The sequence below is a fragment of the Myxocyprinus asiaticus genome, chromosome 2 (genome assembly GCF_019703515.2).
Source record: "Myxocyprinus asiaticus isolate MX2 ecotype Aquarium Trade chromosome 2, UBuf_Myxa_2, whole genome shotgun sequence".
Lineage (NCBI taxonomy): Eukaryota > Metazoa > Chordata > Actinopteri > Cypriniformes > Catostomidae > Myxocyprinus > Myxocyprinus asiaticus.
Window position 1 is genome coordinate 57,613,639 of NC_059345.1, and position 18,840 is coordinate 57,632,478.

Here is an 18,840-nt window from a genome sequence, read left to right on the forward strand (position 1 = left end):
AATTATACATCTCAAATTGATGCCTGTCAATCCATCATCTTTATATAACACGTAATACGCGTGCGCATGACGTCATCGTTTTCACAAATTCGAGTAACAGTGGTTCCACGTGACTGAAAGAAGTTCTCTTAACAAAACGGAATCAATTTAAACCCAATAAAATGGACCATGTTAAACTAACTTGAATAAATAGTGTTCATTTAACTTGAATGAATGGTGTTAGTTTAACATGAATGAATTGTGTTCCTTTAACCTGAATGAATGGCTTTCGTTTAATATGAATGAATGGTTTCCATTTAGCTTGAATCAGTTATGTTCTCCTACATTTAAGCCTTCTTGTCTTGTTTAGCCTACATGTTTATATCTCGTTAGATGAAGTCGATTGGGTCAAGTTACTAGAACTAGGTATAATGCCATCTTGAGGCGTCTTCTCTCAGCAGCACAGGAAGTGAAGAACAGTGGTTCGACTTGTGTGGACACTATGTTGATCCTGAACGTACATTTTTAATCTAGTGTTAAATGTTGAACTTTGTGAATTATAAAAAAAAAAAACACAAACTCAAATTCATAGCTTTTGTAACCTTCACAATAGTCTGAAGGAAAGCTTAGGCCCAGATGAAATCTATAGATATTTTTGGCTCTTTCCAAGTAGATTTTTTGGGAAAATCTGCAGAATTTTGTGGATGGGATTTAAACATGGTAAAATGTGTTAAATTAACCTGAGAGTACTGTACTCTTAATGGTTGCTAAAAGCATCACACCATTAGCCAAACTATTTCATAAACAACATGATGGGGAATTTGTAGAACATTTAAGAAATGAGAAATGTTACAATTCTGAGTTTTCTGCATGCACAGATTCTGTCTGGGCTTATAATATAAACATATTCTAACATATGTGAATACAACTTTTCATCACACTCACCATTAAAGGGATAGTTTACCCAAAAATGAAAATTCTCTTATCATTTACTCACCCTCATGCCATCCCCAATGTGTATGACTTTCTTCTGCTGAACACAAACAAATATTTTTATTAGAATATCTCAGCTCTGTAGGTTAAATCAATGTAAGTGAAGGGGGACCAAAACCTAAGCTCCAAAAAGCACATAAAGGCAACATAAAAGGTAATCCATACGACTCCAGTAGTTAAATCTATATCTTTTGAAGTGATCCAGTTGGTTTTATTGTAGGTGAGAATAGACCAAAATAATGAATTTTTCACTATAAATCTCCTTGGCGATCATGATTTCAAGCTTGATTACGCTTCCTAAAGCACCATCTAGCACTGTACACATACATTAAGCACCAGGAAGTGTAATCAAACTTGAAATCATGCAATGCAAGATGTACAGTGAAAAAGGGTTTTTATTTTGGTCTGTTCTCACCCAAAACCAACTGGATAACATCAGAAGACATTGATTAAACCACTCGAGTCGAATGGATTACTTTTATCAACTATCATTCACTTGAATTGAATGGACCAACAGAGCTTAAATATTATTTAAAAAAATCTTCATTTGTGTTCTGCAGCAAAAAGAAAGTCATACACATCTGGGATGGCATGAGGGCGAGTAAATGATGAAAGAATATTCATTTTTGGGTGAACTAATCTATACGACTCCAGTGGCTAAATTTATATTTTCTGAAGCAATAGTAAGATTTAAATATTGATCTGTTTCTCACCCACACCCATCATATCGCTTCTGAAGACATGGATTAAACAACTGGAGTCTTATGGATTACTTTTATGCTGCCTTTATGTGCTTTTTGGATCTTCAAAGTTCTGGCCACTGTTCACTTGCATTGTGAGGACAAACAGTGCTGAGATATTTTTCTAAAAATCTTGTGTACAGGAGAAAAAAAGTCATACACATCTGGGATGGCATGAGGGTCAGTAAATGAGAGAGGTTTTATTTTTGAGTAAACTATCCCTTTAAGTTTGGGACAGGCTCAAATTATTCTGTGTAAAATCAAGGTCTGTTGAACCACAGAACAATATTACCATAAACAACTAAGACCATAATACCTTTACGTAATGAATCAAGAGAATCTCAGCAAGTTCATCAGAATTCTTTTCCAACTCCAATGCCTTCTGATGAGATATAAAGTCATCAGCGAAGACTGTGCCAATCAAGTTCTGCATACGTGTGTTTGGTAGATTCTGCTTTGTAAAGTGCTACACAGCAAACACCTGAAACAGAGAGCTAAGAAAGGCTAGTTACATTAACAACAAATTATCAAACTTGTGCATGTACGCAACAGTTTACGTTGCCCATTTAGATCAAATAAATAAATATGGCTATTTTACAGTAAACACACTCACACACACACACACACACACACACACACATATATATATATATATATATATATATATATATATATATATATATATATATATATATATATATGTTACTTACCTCAGAAACGTATACCATGCAAACAACAAAATACATCCACCTTGTTCAAACTAGGGCATGAAACTAGTCCAAACAAGTCCTTGAAGCTCTCAATATTCTTTAAAATGGGGAGAAAGACAAATAGCATATAAGTCTTTCAGTTAAATTACACAACAGTAACCTTACAATTTTCTAACCTAAAGAATCACAGGCTAGCTCCACGAAACAAAAATTCCTCAATGGTAAAATGTTTGTAAAATGAAGAAATTGTACCTCTGTCGATACACAGATGAACTGCTGAAGTTACAGTAATCACGCGCTGCATCATTTAAAATAATATCCTGTATTCGGACAAAACAAACGCTCTTTAGATAACTGTTGCTGTTCGTTTTGTATTCTACACATCTTAAAATATCATCATTAAACTGAAGTTAAACTAAGAGGTTACTTCAGTTACCTAAACCAGCAACTTGCTGTATGTCCCCTTCCAACTGTTTGGGATATTTATGTAAATATATTTAAATTTACTATTTGTGTAGTTCCCATATTACAAAAATAACAGAAGTTATGATTGAACTTGAGATTACTTACTTTTGAATCCACTTGGACAGCAGAACATCTTGATGGAGGAAAGGCGCGCCCTCAGAGACAGTATGTGTTTGAACAGAAGTATATTCCTTCTCCAAAAGAAAACTCCTCTAATTAGGAGCTGCATGCATGTAAACCTTAAATACATGCAAACCGATTTTTTCGCATATGGTTAAATAAATAAGTAGATATTATGTCCAAATGAATATGCATGACAATAAAGGTGTCTGTTCCAGCTCAATATTTTAAAGTTTTTAATGTACTTGCTTTGCACATCACATAAAAATGTTAATTGATTCTTTCAATACACAGTAAGTTAATTTTGTTCATTCATGCCAAATCCTTTTTAATTGGCATTATGCGTTGTATTTTGGAATGATAATGATAGGGGAATGTAGTGATGGGTAATTTATGCTTGATTTACATGTCATATAAATGTAAGGAAGCGTAAAACACAGTTATTCACTTTTTTTTAATTTAACTCTATGGTTTTACACAGGTTTTTATAACATGAAATGCACTTATTTAACAATAAAATCTTTAAATTAATACAAATGTAGTGATAAAGTGAAAGTCAAAATCTGATCAAATTTAGTTTTTAACCCTCATAGGATAGTCAATACCTTTGTTTTTGTTTTTCAGTTTATGTATGTAAAGTAGTGGTTAAGTTATGCAAAATGACAAAATATTTCTTTCTTTAGTCATATATTTTCTTGCAATTATACATTTTTAAATGTATTATTAACAGTATTTTTATGTATTTGACAGTGATATATCGCCATAACAAAAGCAATATTTTGTAAAATTAGAGCTACTTTTGTCAATAAAGAATACTTTATTTTTACGGTTATTTTTGTTAAAATTGTCATTCAAAAGCTGTTAAAAAACAGATATATAATGTATTCCATTTATACAGAATTTTTTTGTTAAATCACGTGGCACATTTCGATAAATTGTTTATTCTTGTAATTTTAAAATACAGGGGAAAAATGTCAAATTTATTGGTAAAAACTGTAAAAAAAAATGTACAGTGTAATTTATCCATCAACTCATAGTTATGCTGCATTAGTTAGGTCTGCCAGAACTGGAAACACTTCTCATATTCTAGAATCCTGCTTTAAAGTGAATGGCATCTATGCTAATATTTTTCTATTTGTTTCCCTGTCTTAACCTCGGAATACATCTCATGTGGTTACCAGAGCCTGCTATATCCAGCGCCTGCCTGATGTCTGACTCCCAGTACTACGTGTTGGTGAGTGAGGACGACTAACTGCAGCCTGTGCCAGCCACATATCACTTCAGTCTACAACAATGGACTTCACAGATGATGAACTGATGCCATTTGTAAGACATGGGAAACTTCACTGGCCTCTGCCTGAAACTTGGATGTAAGATTGACTTCACTGGAAATGAAATGCCACAAGCTGCCAGTTGAACTGCAGTGCACCTCACTGACCTCTGCCTGCATCACCTTAATCAAAGGATGGACTACACTCTTAAAATGGAATACATACTGTAGATAATAAATTAATTATCAACTAAAGTCTTCATCAGCCAAATAACAAAGGACAGTGCATCTGTGTTCACTTCTGCAGTTACTGTAATTCAGAATGGACTTCAAAGAATTTAGTCATTAATCTTACAGCTCATGCAAAATATCTTCTTTTAAACATTAGCCCTAACACTTACTTAGTTTACTCATTTTAAACCATGACTTGTGCTACACATAAATAACTAATATTGGCATTATATTCATGCTGTTTAGCCAGAGGGGAACTGGCCCCCATAGTGAGCCTGATTTCTCCTAAGGATATTTTTCTCCATTAAACATCTTATTGAGTTTTTTATTCCTTGCCACAGTCGCTGTCACTTTATGTGTTTTGTTCTTTTTTCATGTCTTTTATTTTGGAAGTTTAGTTCGTGTTTTATAGTCTGTTCCCTCATGCGATCCTCTCTTGTTCCATGTGTTTTGTTCTCATTGGTTTGTGTTCATGAGTCTTGTTATCTTGTTATCAGTTCTTTTATGTCATTGGTTCATGTTTCATTCTTATTATTAGTTCAGTCTTGTTATTGGTTGCCTTGTTTACTTGTTACCCATGTCTGTGTATTTAAACCCTCATGTTTGCCATGGTCCTTTGTCAGGTACTGTTGGTGTAATGTTGTTTTAAGTCAAGTCTAATTAAGTATAGGCCAGTTTATGTTTTGTTATGTTTCACATTTGGATGCCACTGTAAATAAACTGCACTTGGGTTCTTCACATCATCTTCGTCTGCCTATCATTGCCAGCTACATTACAGTTGCATTTAGCCTGCTCACTTGAGGTCTAAATTAAAATATTTTTAACTTATTTTAAGGCAAAATTTACAATCATGTTTATCAAACAATTATGACTAAGACATTATAGATATTACAGCTTAATTTTCTGTAAAGCTGCTTTGAAATATGTTGTGAAAAGTGCTATACAAATAAAAATGACTTGCCATGATGTCTTGCATTAAACGTATTGAATCTATTTTTGTTTGGACAGAAAGATGATTTTTGATAAAGCTTGTTATGAAAAAAATCACACTTTTAAGCCATTTCAGAGCAAATAGTGTACATAGCCTATATAGTGAGATATATATTGACTAGCATCAATAGGCTGAAAAGTATTGTGATATATATATTTTGAGCCACATCACCCAGCCCTAATTTGCATACATATAACTCGTGAGGATATAGGCCTACAAGATGTTTTCTCAGAGGAAAGGAAATGCAAATATCTGTCAAGTAGAACCAAAGGTCAAATTAAAACTGACTTTATTGTTCCCAGCAGACTGATACAACTTTCATGACATACTACTGAGGAAAAAAAGGAGAATTGCAATTATTCACAGAGCTGAAAAGCATCATAACAGAGAGATAGAGGAAAGGCTGAGTAAAACAAAATGTTATTTAATTAATGGATGTAGACAGGAAGAGCAAGTCAAAAAACCAGAGAAAAATATGGGGGAAAAAGGGCATTTAGAAGAGAGAGAAAAGTAATAAATACAGACTGCAGAAGAATGATGGATACAACATGGGCTCATATAAAACTTATGACCAGACTTTAAGTCTTTTAACAAATAACAAACTAAACTACAAAAGCCTACAGTAACTCATAATAGTCTTCTTTCAACATCCCCACAAACACTTGCTCTGCACAACATATGGATACTTTCGTAATCTGATGTACTTGCGAGTAAACACCGGATTTAAAAAAAAAAAAAAAAATGTTGGGCGGGACTACATTCTATCTAGTCAAGTTGTTGAAGTGAAGGGGTTGAAAAGTATGAATAATTTCAGAGGAGGAGATTTTTTTATTTTTATTTGGAACAAAAATAGTCTCTGATGTTATTAAAGCTGCACTACATAACTTTGTGCTCTCTAGCAACATCTGTGGTTGAAACTTAAAATTGCAAGCAATTTGCGGAAGTATACATTACGTCAGTCGTGTTCTGGCACTGCTCTTCTGGCGGATGAATCTCCCAATTTGAGTTTACTTTGACATTGCCTGTGTGTGATCATGACTGGAGCCGGAGTCATAACGTGCTATTTTCATGTTGATATTATGTTATACGGTTTGAAACGGAAATATTACTTGCTTTGATGAAGATAAACAACACTCTTATTTACATATTTGAATGAATTTTACACTCAAAGCACTTTTAAATAGAGAACAGGGGACTCTCCCCAGCCACCACCAGTAGATCTTAATATGATTATTCAAGTGTTTTATAAACGATTAATGTTTGAATTGTACTACAGTTCTCAATTTAAGAGGTTAAACTTGTGATATGGCTGATACGAGTTCAATAGAAGACTTTATTATTTTATACTGATATTATATTGTCCAGCCTCAGTTACTACAATAGCACGTCTATGCAATGCACACAATAACACCGTAAACTAAAAACATAAAATGATGATTCAGTAATGATGGGGATAAAATATTCTTTATTAAACGTAAAAATAATATGCTTAAATATGCAATATAACAATTACAAGAAGTCAATTTCAGAAGTCATATATATTAAACATGCCACCAGGGTTGGGGAGTATTGGAATACATGTAATGGGATTACGTATTTAAAATACAAAATATTAGTAACAATATTCCACTACAGTTACAATTTAAATCATTGGTAATCAGAATACAGTTACATTCAAAAAGTGTTTTGATTACTGAAGAGATTACTTTGCATTTTATTGTCATTTGTTTCATTTAATATTTGGTCTATTCAGTTGGAAACCATTTATCCATATACAGTAAATGATGCGATCCAAAAGCATTTGAACAGTGGTGAAATGCTTTGTTAAGAAGAAGAAAGCCTTTATTAATGTCACACATTATACATTTTCATATATACAGTGAAATTTCTGCACTCTGACTCCAGCTGAGCTGCCCCTTAAGACATGTTACATTCATACGAGCAGACAGAGAAGTACATTTGGAGTATGTTTGCAGCAGCAGAAATAGAAATAAACCTTGTGTAAATTGTCATGTGAACATTTAGCTTTATGCTAAGCTAAAAATGCTATTTCTTGCCATTTTACATGCACCTGATACCAGGCACAATCATTTTTTTTTTTTTTATCAAGAAAACCCACGTTAGATCATATTTTCTCTCTCTGTCTCTCTCTCTCTCTCTCTCTCTCTCTCTCTCTCTCTCTCTCTCTCTCTCTTTCTCCAGTAAGACCTTTAATATTAGGGCAAAAATCTTATTCTTGAGAATTTTTGTATTGTTTTTCTGTAGAAATTTGCTTTATCTTGTTTTAGAAGTAACACTGCATTAGATATTTAGGCTTTTTTTCGGAGAATGTATTTTTAACGTGTATTTTACCTTACTGTACTGGCAGATTTTGTATAGTCAAAACAAGTGAAAAATTTCTACCAGTGCTGAAGAAGTAAATCAAATATTTAGATTACGTTACTGAATTTGAGTAATCTAACGAAATACATAACAAATTGCATTTTACAGCATGTATTCTGTAATCTGTAGTGGAATACATTCTAAAAGTAACCCTCCCAGCCCTGCATGTCACAGTAACTTCACCGAACCACGTAGATGCATCGTGATCGGTTAACACACAAGTAATGTTCGATTCATAAAAGCATGACAAGCAATATAAGCTTCAACAACCATACCAGAAAACATATCCAAACATTATAGCAGGTAAATAACTTTGCCAAACGGATAACAGATAAACATCCATCTGCAATGATGCTGTCCTGAACTGTGTTAGTGAACAGAGTTGAACAGCGTAGTTAGTTTCTCCAGCTGCAACATGAGACAGCCGGCACTTCTTTCCTGTGTCTGCGAACATGAAGTAATGACGCAAGGATGAATGTCATAAGCCAGCGATTTCACACTAAATCGAATCCAAAAGCTCAAAATACAAATCATTTTTATAGGCTTACAGTAGTTAATCAGGGTAAGGTAAGGACATTGTTTTGAACACTGACTGTTGATGTACTCAATCAATAATGGCAATTTGTTCATTTTTAACCAAAAATCTTACATAGAGCAGCTTTAAAATCTCAGGTTGCAGATGAAATTATAGTAATAGTTAAACTGATTGTATTTAGCTTTTATTGAGCACTAGTTTAAAGACAACATTTTGTATGGGTACATAGAATGACATTGCCAGTTGCTCTGTGTTGAAGTGCAGTGGATCTGGGTCAGGCTGTATTAACAGTGTGGGCAGGGAGGCACATGTCGGAGGAATAAGTGCACAGTAATGCACTTCTGTGGGCTAAGACGGCTTCCCTCCATCATTTATTCATGTCTATAACAGACTGTAAATTAAAGTGCAGGTAGCATTAGCCTTTTTGTGCTGATCTAGAAACGGTTATCTGCAGGCGGTGGTGAAACCTAAAATGCGTTTAAAGAGCTAAACGCAGAGCTCTTTTTCAGACTAATGCTAAACTAGAGAAGCACTTACCCCCAGCAGGAAACTGATCACACTGCAAGCCATTGAAACCTCCTGTCGGCATTTTCTGCATCAGATAAAAAGCCAGAGATTCATCCAGTTTCTCTAAAGAAGACACCTGGAACGCCTGCAAATAACATGAATAAACATTATAAACCTCACTGGATCTTTAAATGAAGAGATCATTTAAAAATAGCAATTATATTATCATTTACTCACTCATGTTGTTCTTAACCTGTCTGACATTCTTTCTTGTGTGGAGCAGGAAAGGAGTTATATAGCACAATGTCCAAGCTGCTTTTTGTCTACACAATAAAAATGGATGGGGACCAGGGACTATTATCTATATACAGCTGTTGTCACTGTTCGCTTTCGTTGTGTGGATAAGATCAGCTCTATTTGTGTTCCATGCAAGAAGGAAAGTCACACGGGTTTAAAATTAAATGAAGGTGAGTAATGATAACCAAATTTTTATTTTTGGGTAAACTACCCCTTTATATGTTTCATTAAATGCAAGCTTACAGTCTTATAAACACAATACATGCACTTTATTGTGAGTCACTTAATAAAATATCAACCCAGAATGTAAACATAAAATATATACAGGAAACAGATGATAGACACCCCTAATAAAGTTAGTGAGTTATTAAGTCCTGACATCAGCCCACATTTCTGATTAAAAAAAAAAAGAATTGCAGAATGTGTCATATAAATGTCAGCTTTATTGTAACATATCCATCTTATTTTCCATGTGAGGTCTGTTTGTAAATGTAGTACCCAGTGCCGAATGCTGACCAAAGCATGGTTATATCGATGAAGCCACCAAATCTCCCTCACAGATCACACAAATTCAATTAGAAGGATTGAAAAAAAGAAAAGAAAAACTAGGATGGATGGCTGATCTCCTAATATCCTGAAGTCTGCCATGGCTAAAGGGCAAGAGAACCACTTAAATACACCCCAGAGGTACTTACATAAGATTAGAGCCTTCAGGGATTGCAGAAGAATACATAATCCCAGCAAGTTTATTTAAGAAAAGACTGATGATATATGGGGTTCCCTTTGCCTGTCAAATACTTCATATACTGTATATTAAATTCACAATGCTTTTTTTCTGTGATAAGATCTTAATTTTTATTTATTTTTAATTAATATTAAATATTTATTTATTTTATTGTCCATTATACAGGAAATTAAATTGAATAAATTAATACAATTTACATAACACAAATAATAATTTATTCGTGAAAACTGCATGCAATATTCTGTAATTAGGCTGCACATCCAAAACAAGTTGAGAACTGTGTCATGTGAGACATTAAACATGCATCAGACTATGCTAAACCAAAGTCCCAAAGTCAGTCCACTCGGCGGCCATTTAGGGAACGCTCCCAGGCAGCTATTTTCTATTGATACAAGCGGCATAAAAGTACATCTCCTATCTATTAAATGGGGAAATGGTTTGTCAAAATGGTTGGTCAAGATGAAGATCAAAGAACATATTTGAAATCAGCAGTTAAATCTAACAACAATGGTGTCATAAATCATGGCTCTTTAGCTCAGTTCATGCTAAATAAAAGCGTGAGTATTTTTCAGTTTGGTGCAGCTAATGCGCATCATGCCAGTTCTCAAGTTGACTGACAGGCAATGTCTGTATCTGAAAGCAGATTGGCTTTTTTTTTTTTTTACCTGTAAGGCAGGACTTCTTTTTCTACATTTGCCATACTAAGTGTTCCACTTTCTCCCATTCATTTAATATAAGTGCTCCTTCTCAGGCTAAATAGTCTCTGGCTAAAATTACTTTTTAGGACTATTAGCTATACGGAATCTGCGCATTCAGATTTCCACAGAATTGGGACACCCATCATTCAAGAATTTTCCACTCATGTGTCTCTTGTGTGTTTGTTAATTAAATATTTTGGCTAATTTGATAATACTTTTAGAAGTCATTAAGACTGTAGTATTAACTCAGTTAATATATTTTACCATGTTTAAGTCCATTTAGCAAAAAAATCAGATTTTGTCTGGCCTAGACTAATATAAACTCTTTGATTCATCATTGCATTCATGCCCACAACTGACATGTTTCTGACTGGTTATAATACTCAATGTTACAAAAAACACTTTATAAACAGAACATTTAGATACGACTGGAGTCAACCTAATGGGAATTCTGTAACTGACATATTTTTTTATGATTAGTTAATTAAGGAAGCCAGAATTGTAATCTTGATAATTTTTCCAATTAATTGTGCAGCACTAACAGGAAGCACAAACTCCCCTAAAATGTCATAAGAAATGCGGCAATGCCAAGTTTAATATATGCACAAATAATTTACTTAAATTACATATTACTTTTTGTGAATTACAATATTTTAGTGGATAAAAGTGTCAAATATCCCACATCACTATTGCGCTGTTCATTGACAAGGTTTACATGCACTTAAGAAAATGGTTTATTCCATGGTTTTTGCAGAAACTTTCTGAAATGCCATGTAAACGAGAAAGACGCATTCGCTTAAGGGATTAAGAGAAAGCAGTTTAACACACCTGGGTTCCCTATCTGTCACTCACTCAACGTTGTGTCGATGTAGTGACACTAGGGGTCACTCTTGGGAGCCCGAGACACCACTGGTCTTTGATAAAAGGCCAATGAAAATTGCCGAGTGGTATTTGCATGCCACTCCCCTGGACATACGGGTATAAAAGGAGCTGGTATGCAACCACTCATTCAGATTTTCTCTTCAGAATTCTCTGCTCACTGAGCTGAATTCCCACGACTGTTCATTCACCTCTGCTGGATCTGACGGCACATTTCAGCGGCTTCTCCCTCTGCACTGGTGCACTGCAGAGAATGCCCCTGGGCACTTCGGCAGAAATAAGAGAGCAGGCTCGTCCAGTCGGACGCGGAAGCCTCAGCTGGGCTCCTCCCTTCGGGGACGATTGCCCAGTCACAGGCTGACGCGGAGATGATGACATACTTTCCCAGGCAGCCGCGAGCGTCGGCTAGAGTGGAACACTCCGCTCTTCCCTGAACCCTCGCGGCTCGATGATTGGTTCCTGGCCAAGGCGGTCTGCGCTCTCGTTGTATGTCACAACTCGCCCGCCATCTCCTCCTCTGGAGTCAGCAGCACTTCAAGTCACTGCGAGCCACTCACATCCCGGGCAACCTCAACACTACAGCGGATGCGCTGTCATGACAGGTTACCCTCAGGGGAGAGTGGAGACTCCACCCTCAGGTTGTCCAGCAGATTTGGAGTCGATTCAGACAGGCACAGGTGCACCTGTTCACCTCCCAAGAATCCTCCCCACTGCCTGCTCTGGTACACCCTGACCGAGGCCCCCCTCGGCATAAACGCGCTGGCACACAGCTGGCCCCCTAGTATGCGCAAATATGCGTTTCCCCCAGTGAGCCTACTTGCACAGACCCTGTGCAAGGCCAGGGAGGACATGGAGCAGGTTGTCCTGGTAGCACCCTACTGGCCCACCCAGACTTGGTTCTCAGACCTCACGCTCCTTGCGACAGCCCCCACCCCCGGTGAAATCCCCTGAGAAAGGACCTTCTTTCTCAGGGACGGGCACCATCTGGCACCCGTGATCAGACCTCTGGAATCTCCATGTCTGGCCCCTGGACGGGACGCGGAAGACCTAAGCGGTCTACCATCTGCAGTGATAGACATGATCACTCAGGCTAGGGCCGCCTCTACGAGGGACCTGTATGCCTTTAAGTGGCGTCTGTTCGCTAAGTGGTGTTCTTCCCGACGGGAAGACCCCCAGAGATGCACAGTCGGATCAGTGCGTTCCTTCCTGCAGGAGAGGCTGGAAGGAAGGCTGTCCCCTTCCACCTTGAAGGTGTACGTTGCCACCATAGCAGCACACCACGACGGTAAGTCCTTAGGGAAGCACGACCTGATCATCAGGTTCCTAAGAGGCGCCAGGAGGCTGAATCCCCCCAGACCATGACTCGTTCCCTCATGGGACCTTTCTGTAGTTCTTCAGGGTCTACAGAGAGCCCCCTTTGAGCCTTTGCAGTCAGCCGAGCTTAAGGCACTCTCCTTGAAGACTGCCCTCCTGACTGCGCTCACTTCCATCAAGAAAGGAGACCTGCAAGCGTTCTCTGTCAGCGAAAAGTGCCTGGAGTTCGGTCCGGGCTACTCTCACGTGATCCTGAGACCCCGACCGGGCTATATGCCCAAGGTTCCCATGACCCCTTTTAGGGACCAGGTGGTGAACCTGCAAGTGCTGCCCCAGGAGGAGGCAGACCCAGCCTTGTCATTGCTGTGTCCGGTGTGCACTTTACGCATCTATTTGTATCACACGCAGAGCTTTAGGATCTCTGAGCAGCTCTTTGTCTGCTTTGGTGCACAGCGGAAAGGAAGCGCTGTCTCCAAGCAGAGGATCACCCACTGGCTCATTGACGCCATAACTATGACATATCACGCCCAGGACATGCCGCCCCCTGGTAGGGCTACGAGCCCATTCTACCAGGGGTGTAGTGGCCTCCTGGGCCCTGACCAGGGGTGCTTCTCTAACAGACATTTGCATAGCAGCAGTCTGGGCAACACCCAACACCTTTGCAAGGTTCTACAACCTCCAGGTGGAACCGGTTTCGTCCCAGGTAGTGGCACGCAACACAAGCAGATAAGCCCGGGATAGCCAGCCAGGTGTATCGCTTGCACATAGCGCCTTCCACCTCTTTTTGAGCTGAAGACGTGCGCCATTAATTCCCAGTAGTGTTCACAAACTTTGTTCCCTGGTTGACTTCCTCCGAGCCCTGTGGCAGTCGAGTTTTTGGAGAGACTCGCTGTCGGCCCAGTACACGTGCTAACTAAGAGTCCTGTTCTGGGGTAGGTGCTCCGCATGTGGCGGTTCCCTGTAAGGCTAACTCCATGCAATATATATCTTCCGCTAATTCGTTTCCCTGTTGGCAAACTGCGTCTTCCTTGGGCATAGCCCCTCTGCCCCAGCCTCCATGTTTGTAATAACTCCTCCCCCATTGGGTAGGATCTACCTTGAAAACTCTTCACATGGTCGGAAAGACCATGTGACATATTTTTCCACTTAAATATCCCCCCATCTCTTTGGGCGAGGTGTGGTCTCCGCGTTATCTTCCCCTTGGGAGGGACACCCCCGACTAGACCTGGCGGCTCAGTCGGATAATCCCCCTTCTTTTTTAGGGAGTGAAAAAAGAGAAGGGGAAAAGAGGCCACGACTGGGTTAGCCTGTCTCTATCTTTTGGGTAGTCGATTTGTCCCCAAAGGGCCGTTCGACACTCATAACTATGTTGGGGGAGGTTACGTGTTGACCTGGTGTGCTGGCTATGAGGCACACAGTGGTCTGTCCACCACACACCGCCAGTTCACATAACACAGTTCAGCCAGTTGTGGCATTTCGTATAGGGACCCCTAGTGTCAATACATCAACACAACTTCGAGTGAGTGACAGATAGGGAACATCATGGTTACTTGTGTAACTTCCATTCCCTGATGGAGGGAACGAGACATTTTGTCCCTCCTGCCACAATGTTGAACTGCCCGCTGAAATGGCCGGACCTTGTCTCGGCTCCTCAGCATAAAACCTGAATGAGTGGTTGCATACCAGCTCCTTTTATACCCGTATGTCAGGGGGAGTGGCATGCAAATACCACTCGCCAATTTTCATTGGCCTTTTATCAAAGACCAGAGGTGTCTTGGGCTCCCAAGAGTGACCCCTAGTGTCACTACATCAACACAACGTCTCGTTCCCTCCATCAGGGAACAGAGGTTACACAAGTAACCATGACGTTTCTCCCAGGGAATGCAGCTTGTGTGGTCATGTAAACGCATAAGTGGCATTCTTACAGGTTTTTGAAGAGTGTGCATGTATGTGGAACAGACCGTAAAACTAACGTTGGGTGCATCTCAAGCAGCTTTTTATTTCAGTAGTTAGGGCACTGATCAGGGAGTCTGTGATTTCTAGGGCTGACTCAAATCGCAAAATCATGCCAGTGCACTGAAACTTTTGCTCCCTAAAAATATACAAGCACATTTGATCTGCTGGTCTCCTTGTTTCATTCCAACCTACAATTACGTCAGTGATCACCAGGAAAGCATGAAGGCACATTCAGCTGACGTCTCACCAGCACCAGAGAAACTGTTATGTTATGTAGGCCACTGTGTTTATGCAGCGTGTTTTGACAGGGGAAGTTAGAAAATAAGTTAACTTTATGCACATGTTTGCACCCTGAGCAATTGCAATGGGGCATGTGTGTTTTATTAGCGTGTGACAATTTTTTGGCACAGAGCCAAGAACAGTACAAACACAAAAAGTGCGTCAAGTAACACTGACGCAGCATCGAAGTGGCCGGCTTAAAAGGGAGCAATAGTCTGCTTCCCCACTTTTAATAAGCACCAGCTATCACTGATTGTCATGTGATTGGTTGTTGAAGTCATTTGTGTGTCTAATGTGTCAATGTGACAATTAAGTCAAAAGTACGGAAAAAACTTCCCAGATTACTCACCCTACTAATTTTTTGTGATTAACATTTTTATTGATTCATACAATAAACAAAGAAAAGCAAAACATATATACAGAGAATCAACATTTAACCCCCACTACTAACCCTCCCAATCCTCAACCCCACCCTGACCCCCAACAAACATTCCTGTGGTCACACATGAGTATATACATACACACACACAAAAAATTATAATATAATAATCAAACATAATTATAACTATACCTCTCTCTCCACTGCCCCTCCCTGAGAGCCCTCCAAGAACGCTAAATAGTTGCCCCATTTCCCAACAAACGCATCCAAGTTCCCCAGTCTTCTAGATCAGTGTTTCCAAACCACTGTGCAGTGGCACACTAGTGTGCCATGAAAGATTGTCAGGTGTGCCGTGGAAAATAATCATATTCTGAGACAAATTTTTCAACCATTTTTCCTAACAGTGCAATTAAACTTAGCAAGAGGTCACATTGATGCGACTATAAAGTTGGCTGACTCTCTGATTGTGCTCTGTAATTTTTTGGTCCGTATGAGAAATATCAAACGGCAAACGTTCCAAACGCGAAAGGAAACAGCTATACCCGGATCAGTCAGCGCTGCTCAATGGACAGATCAGCGCAGAGACGTGCATTTACACGTGGACCGGTCTCAAGTGCTCAGCCGCGCTGATCATCATAAACAGAGCTGCAAGAAGCACGGGCTGGGTCACGAATTCGGCATTGATTATTTGTTTAAAACCTTTATGAAAGCCCATAATGTGTCGATGATTAAACTAGTTAAAAATTTTATTAAATGGCCCCAACATTCTAAACAGCATTGAAAAGGAATAAAGGAGAAATCTGCACAATGAACAGACAGAAATTGTAAGGTTTCAATCCACACATCACAGATATTTAAAAAAATATTTACCATGAACTTATATCAATGTAGTAGTGAGAGAAAACATTCTAATTTCTGGATGTGTTTTTCTTACGAAAAATGCCATAATTTGTTTTATGTTTACTGCTAATCATGGTTTTACTTATACTTTTGGTTACTATGATCTTATTGCAAATGCCACAGTTAAAACTATGGATACAATGGAACTTGCCTTCTGTGTAAAATCTTTTCTAATGCCCTATGATTGTAGAAAAAGGCTTTGTTTGTCTTCAGATGACTGTTTTTTAATCATCAAGATCCTTATAAAAAGAAAGAAACCATGAAAGAAAACAAATCTTCTTTCAGTTGGACCGGTGCGACCAACTCAGGTGCTGGTGCAGCCATTTGTAGAATTTAACACCGGTGCTACCACTCTTAAATGTTAGTCTGGAGCCATTTAAGTAAACAGATAAATTATTTGCTGTGACATTGCAAGAATTAATTAGCAAAAACAAATCTAAAAATAAGAAAAGATGCAAATTTGTTGTTTTATTCATTACCCAATTAGCACTCTTGCCACAAAATTTCAAACATTACGAGTAAACATGCAACTAAAATGGACAGAAAACATGGAAGTTCTTGAAAAGGAAAACTATCAACGATGGTTATGTGGGACAGTGGGATAGAGGATTTGTTTAATTGTAAAAAGTGTGGCAGAAAAAATGTTGGGAAACACTGTTCTAGATGATGCTTCCTCGAAAGCCGCCACCCTCCCCATCTCCGTGTACCACTCCTGAAATGGGGGCACTCCAGCCTAATCCATCCCACTAAAAAGACTTATCTGGCAATCATTTAACTGGTTAGAACCCAATTTTTTGTGTGTTTATTCCCAATGTTGATGACCGCCCCATCGCCTAAAATACAGAGTCTGGGGCTGAATGAAATTTAAGTGCCCAATATGTCACAAACAAAACTCTGAACCTTCAACCAAAATTCTTGGATTTTAACACACCACCAAAAAAACATGGGTTGTGTCTCCATCTTCTGATTGGCATTGCCAGCAGGTGGGTGTGTCTTTAAGACCAAGCCTATACAATCTAGAGGGGGTCCAATAGAATCTGTGTAAAATCTTGAATTGCATAAGGCGCACCCTTGCATCTCTAGATGCAGACTTGACGTTTTTTAGAATCCTAGCCCACACTCCCTCCTCCAATACCAAGTTTAAATCTTTCTCCCATAATCTCTTGAGAGAGGTTAAAGCTCCGTCCCCCAGAACCTGAATTAGCAGGGAGTAATACACTGATGCCTCATGACCTTTTCCAAAAGCAGTAATCACCACTCCCAAAGTATCTGCCACTTTAGTGGGGTGTATGCTACTCCCACAAATAGTACAGAGCAGGTGGTGCAGCTGTAAGTACCTAAAGAACTGAGATCTGGGAATCCCAAAATGTTGAACCAAATTTTCAAAGGATCTCAACACTCCACTCTCATACAGGTCACAGAGTGTATTAATCTCCCTCACAATCCACTCTGACCAGCAGAAAGGGGACTTATTAATACATAATTTTGGGTTCAGCCATATCCTCGAGGCAACATTTAAACAAATGTCTGAATTAAACATTCTGGACACTTTTGTCCATTCTGAGTGCAAATGCGAGATAACAAGGTGTAACTTAACTTCTACGATTAGTTTGATAGAAAGGCTTTGCAATGGCGAAATAGGGGCAAGAACTTTCTGTTCAATCTAAAACCAGGGAGGGGCTCTCTCAGGTGGAAGTGACCAGTGAGCTAAATGTCTGAGACCAAATGCATAATAATAAAACAAAATCTTGGGTAGGCCTAGCCCACCTTTGTCAGTCGGCTTATGCAATTTACTCAAATGCAATCTGGGACGTTTACCATTCCAAATGAAGGACTTCGCTATGCTATCAAATTGCTTGAAATAAGAGAGGGGGACATCTATAGGGAGAGACTGTAGCAGGCAGTTGAATTTTGGAATACAATTCATTTTAATAACATTAACCCTCCCAATCATAGATAAATGTAATGAAGCCCACCTGCCCACATCGTTCGAAAACCTTTTTGTTAAAAGGTCCAAATTAACTCTAACTAAATCACACAAATTTGCTGGGAATAAAATACACAAATACTTAATGCCCTGTATGGGCCACTGGAAGGCACCCGGCTGGAAAGCAGTTACTGGGCAGAACGCTGTCAGAAACAAAGCTTCGGATTTAGACCAATTAACTCTGTATCCTGAGAAATTAGAAAAGGAATTAATAATTCTGTGGAGACAAGGCATAGATCTAGTAGGGTCGGAGATGAATAATAAAATATCATCTGCGTAAAGCAAAAGCTTATGCGGCACGCCTCCAGCCACCACCCCTGGAAAATCATCCTCCTTTCTTATCGTGGCTGCTAATGGTTCCAGGGCAAGACAGAACAATAATGGGGAAAGAGGGCAACCCTGCCGGGTGCCCCTATCCAGAGTAAAATAATCTGAAATTAATCCATTAATTTGTACCGCCGCTACCGGGTGTCTATAAAGTAA

The 18,840-nt window shown here is 38.8% G+C and overlaps 1 pseudogene; it reads right to left on the reverse strand.

The window, feature by feature from the left end:
• Positions 1–18,840, reverse strand: part of LOC127449895 (B-cell scaffold protein with ankyrin repeats-like) — a 104,238-nt pseudogene that overhangs the window by 65,938 nt on the left and 19,460 nt on the right.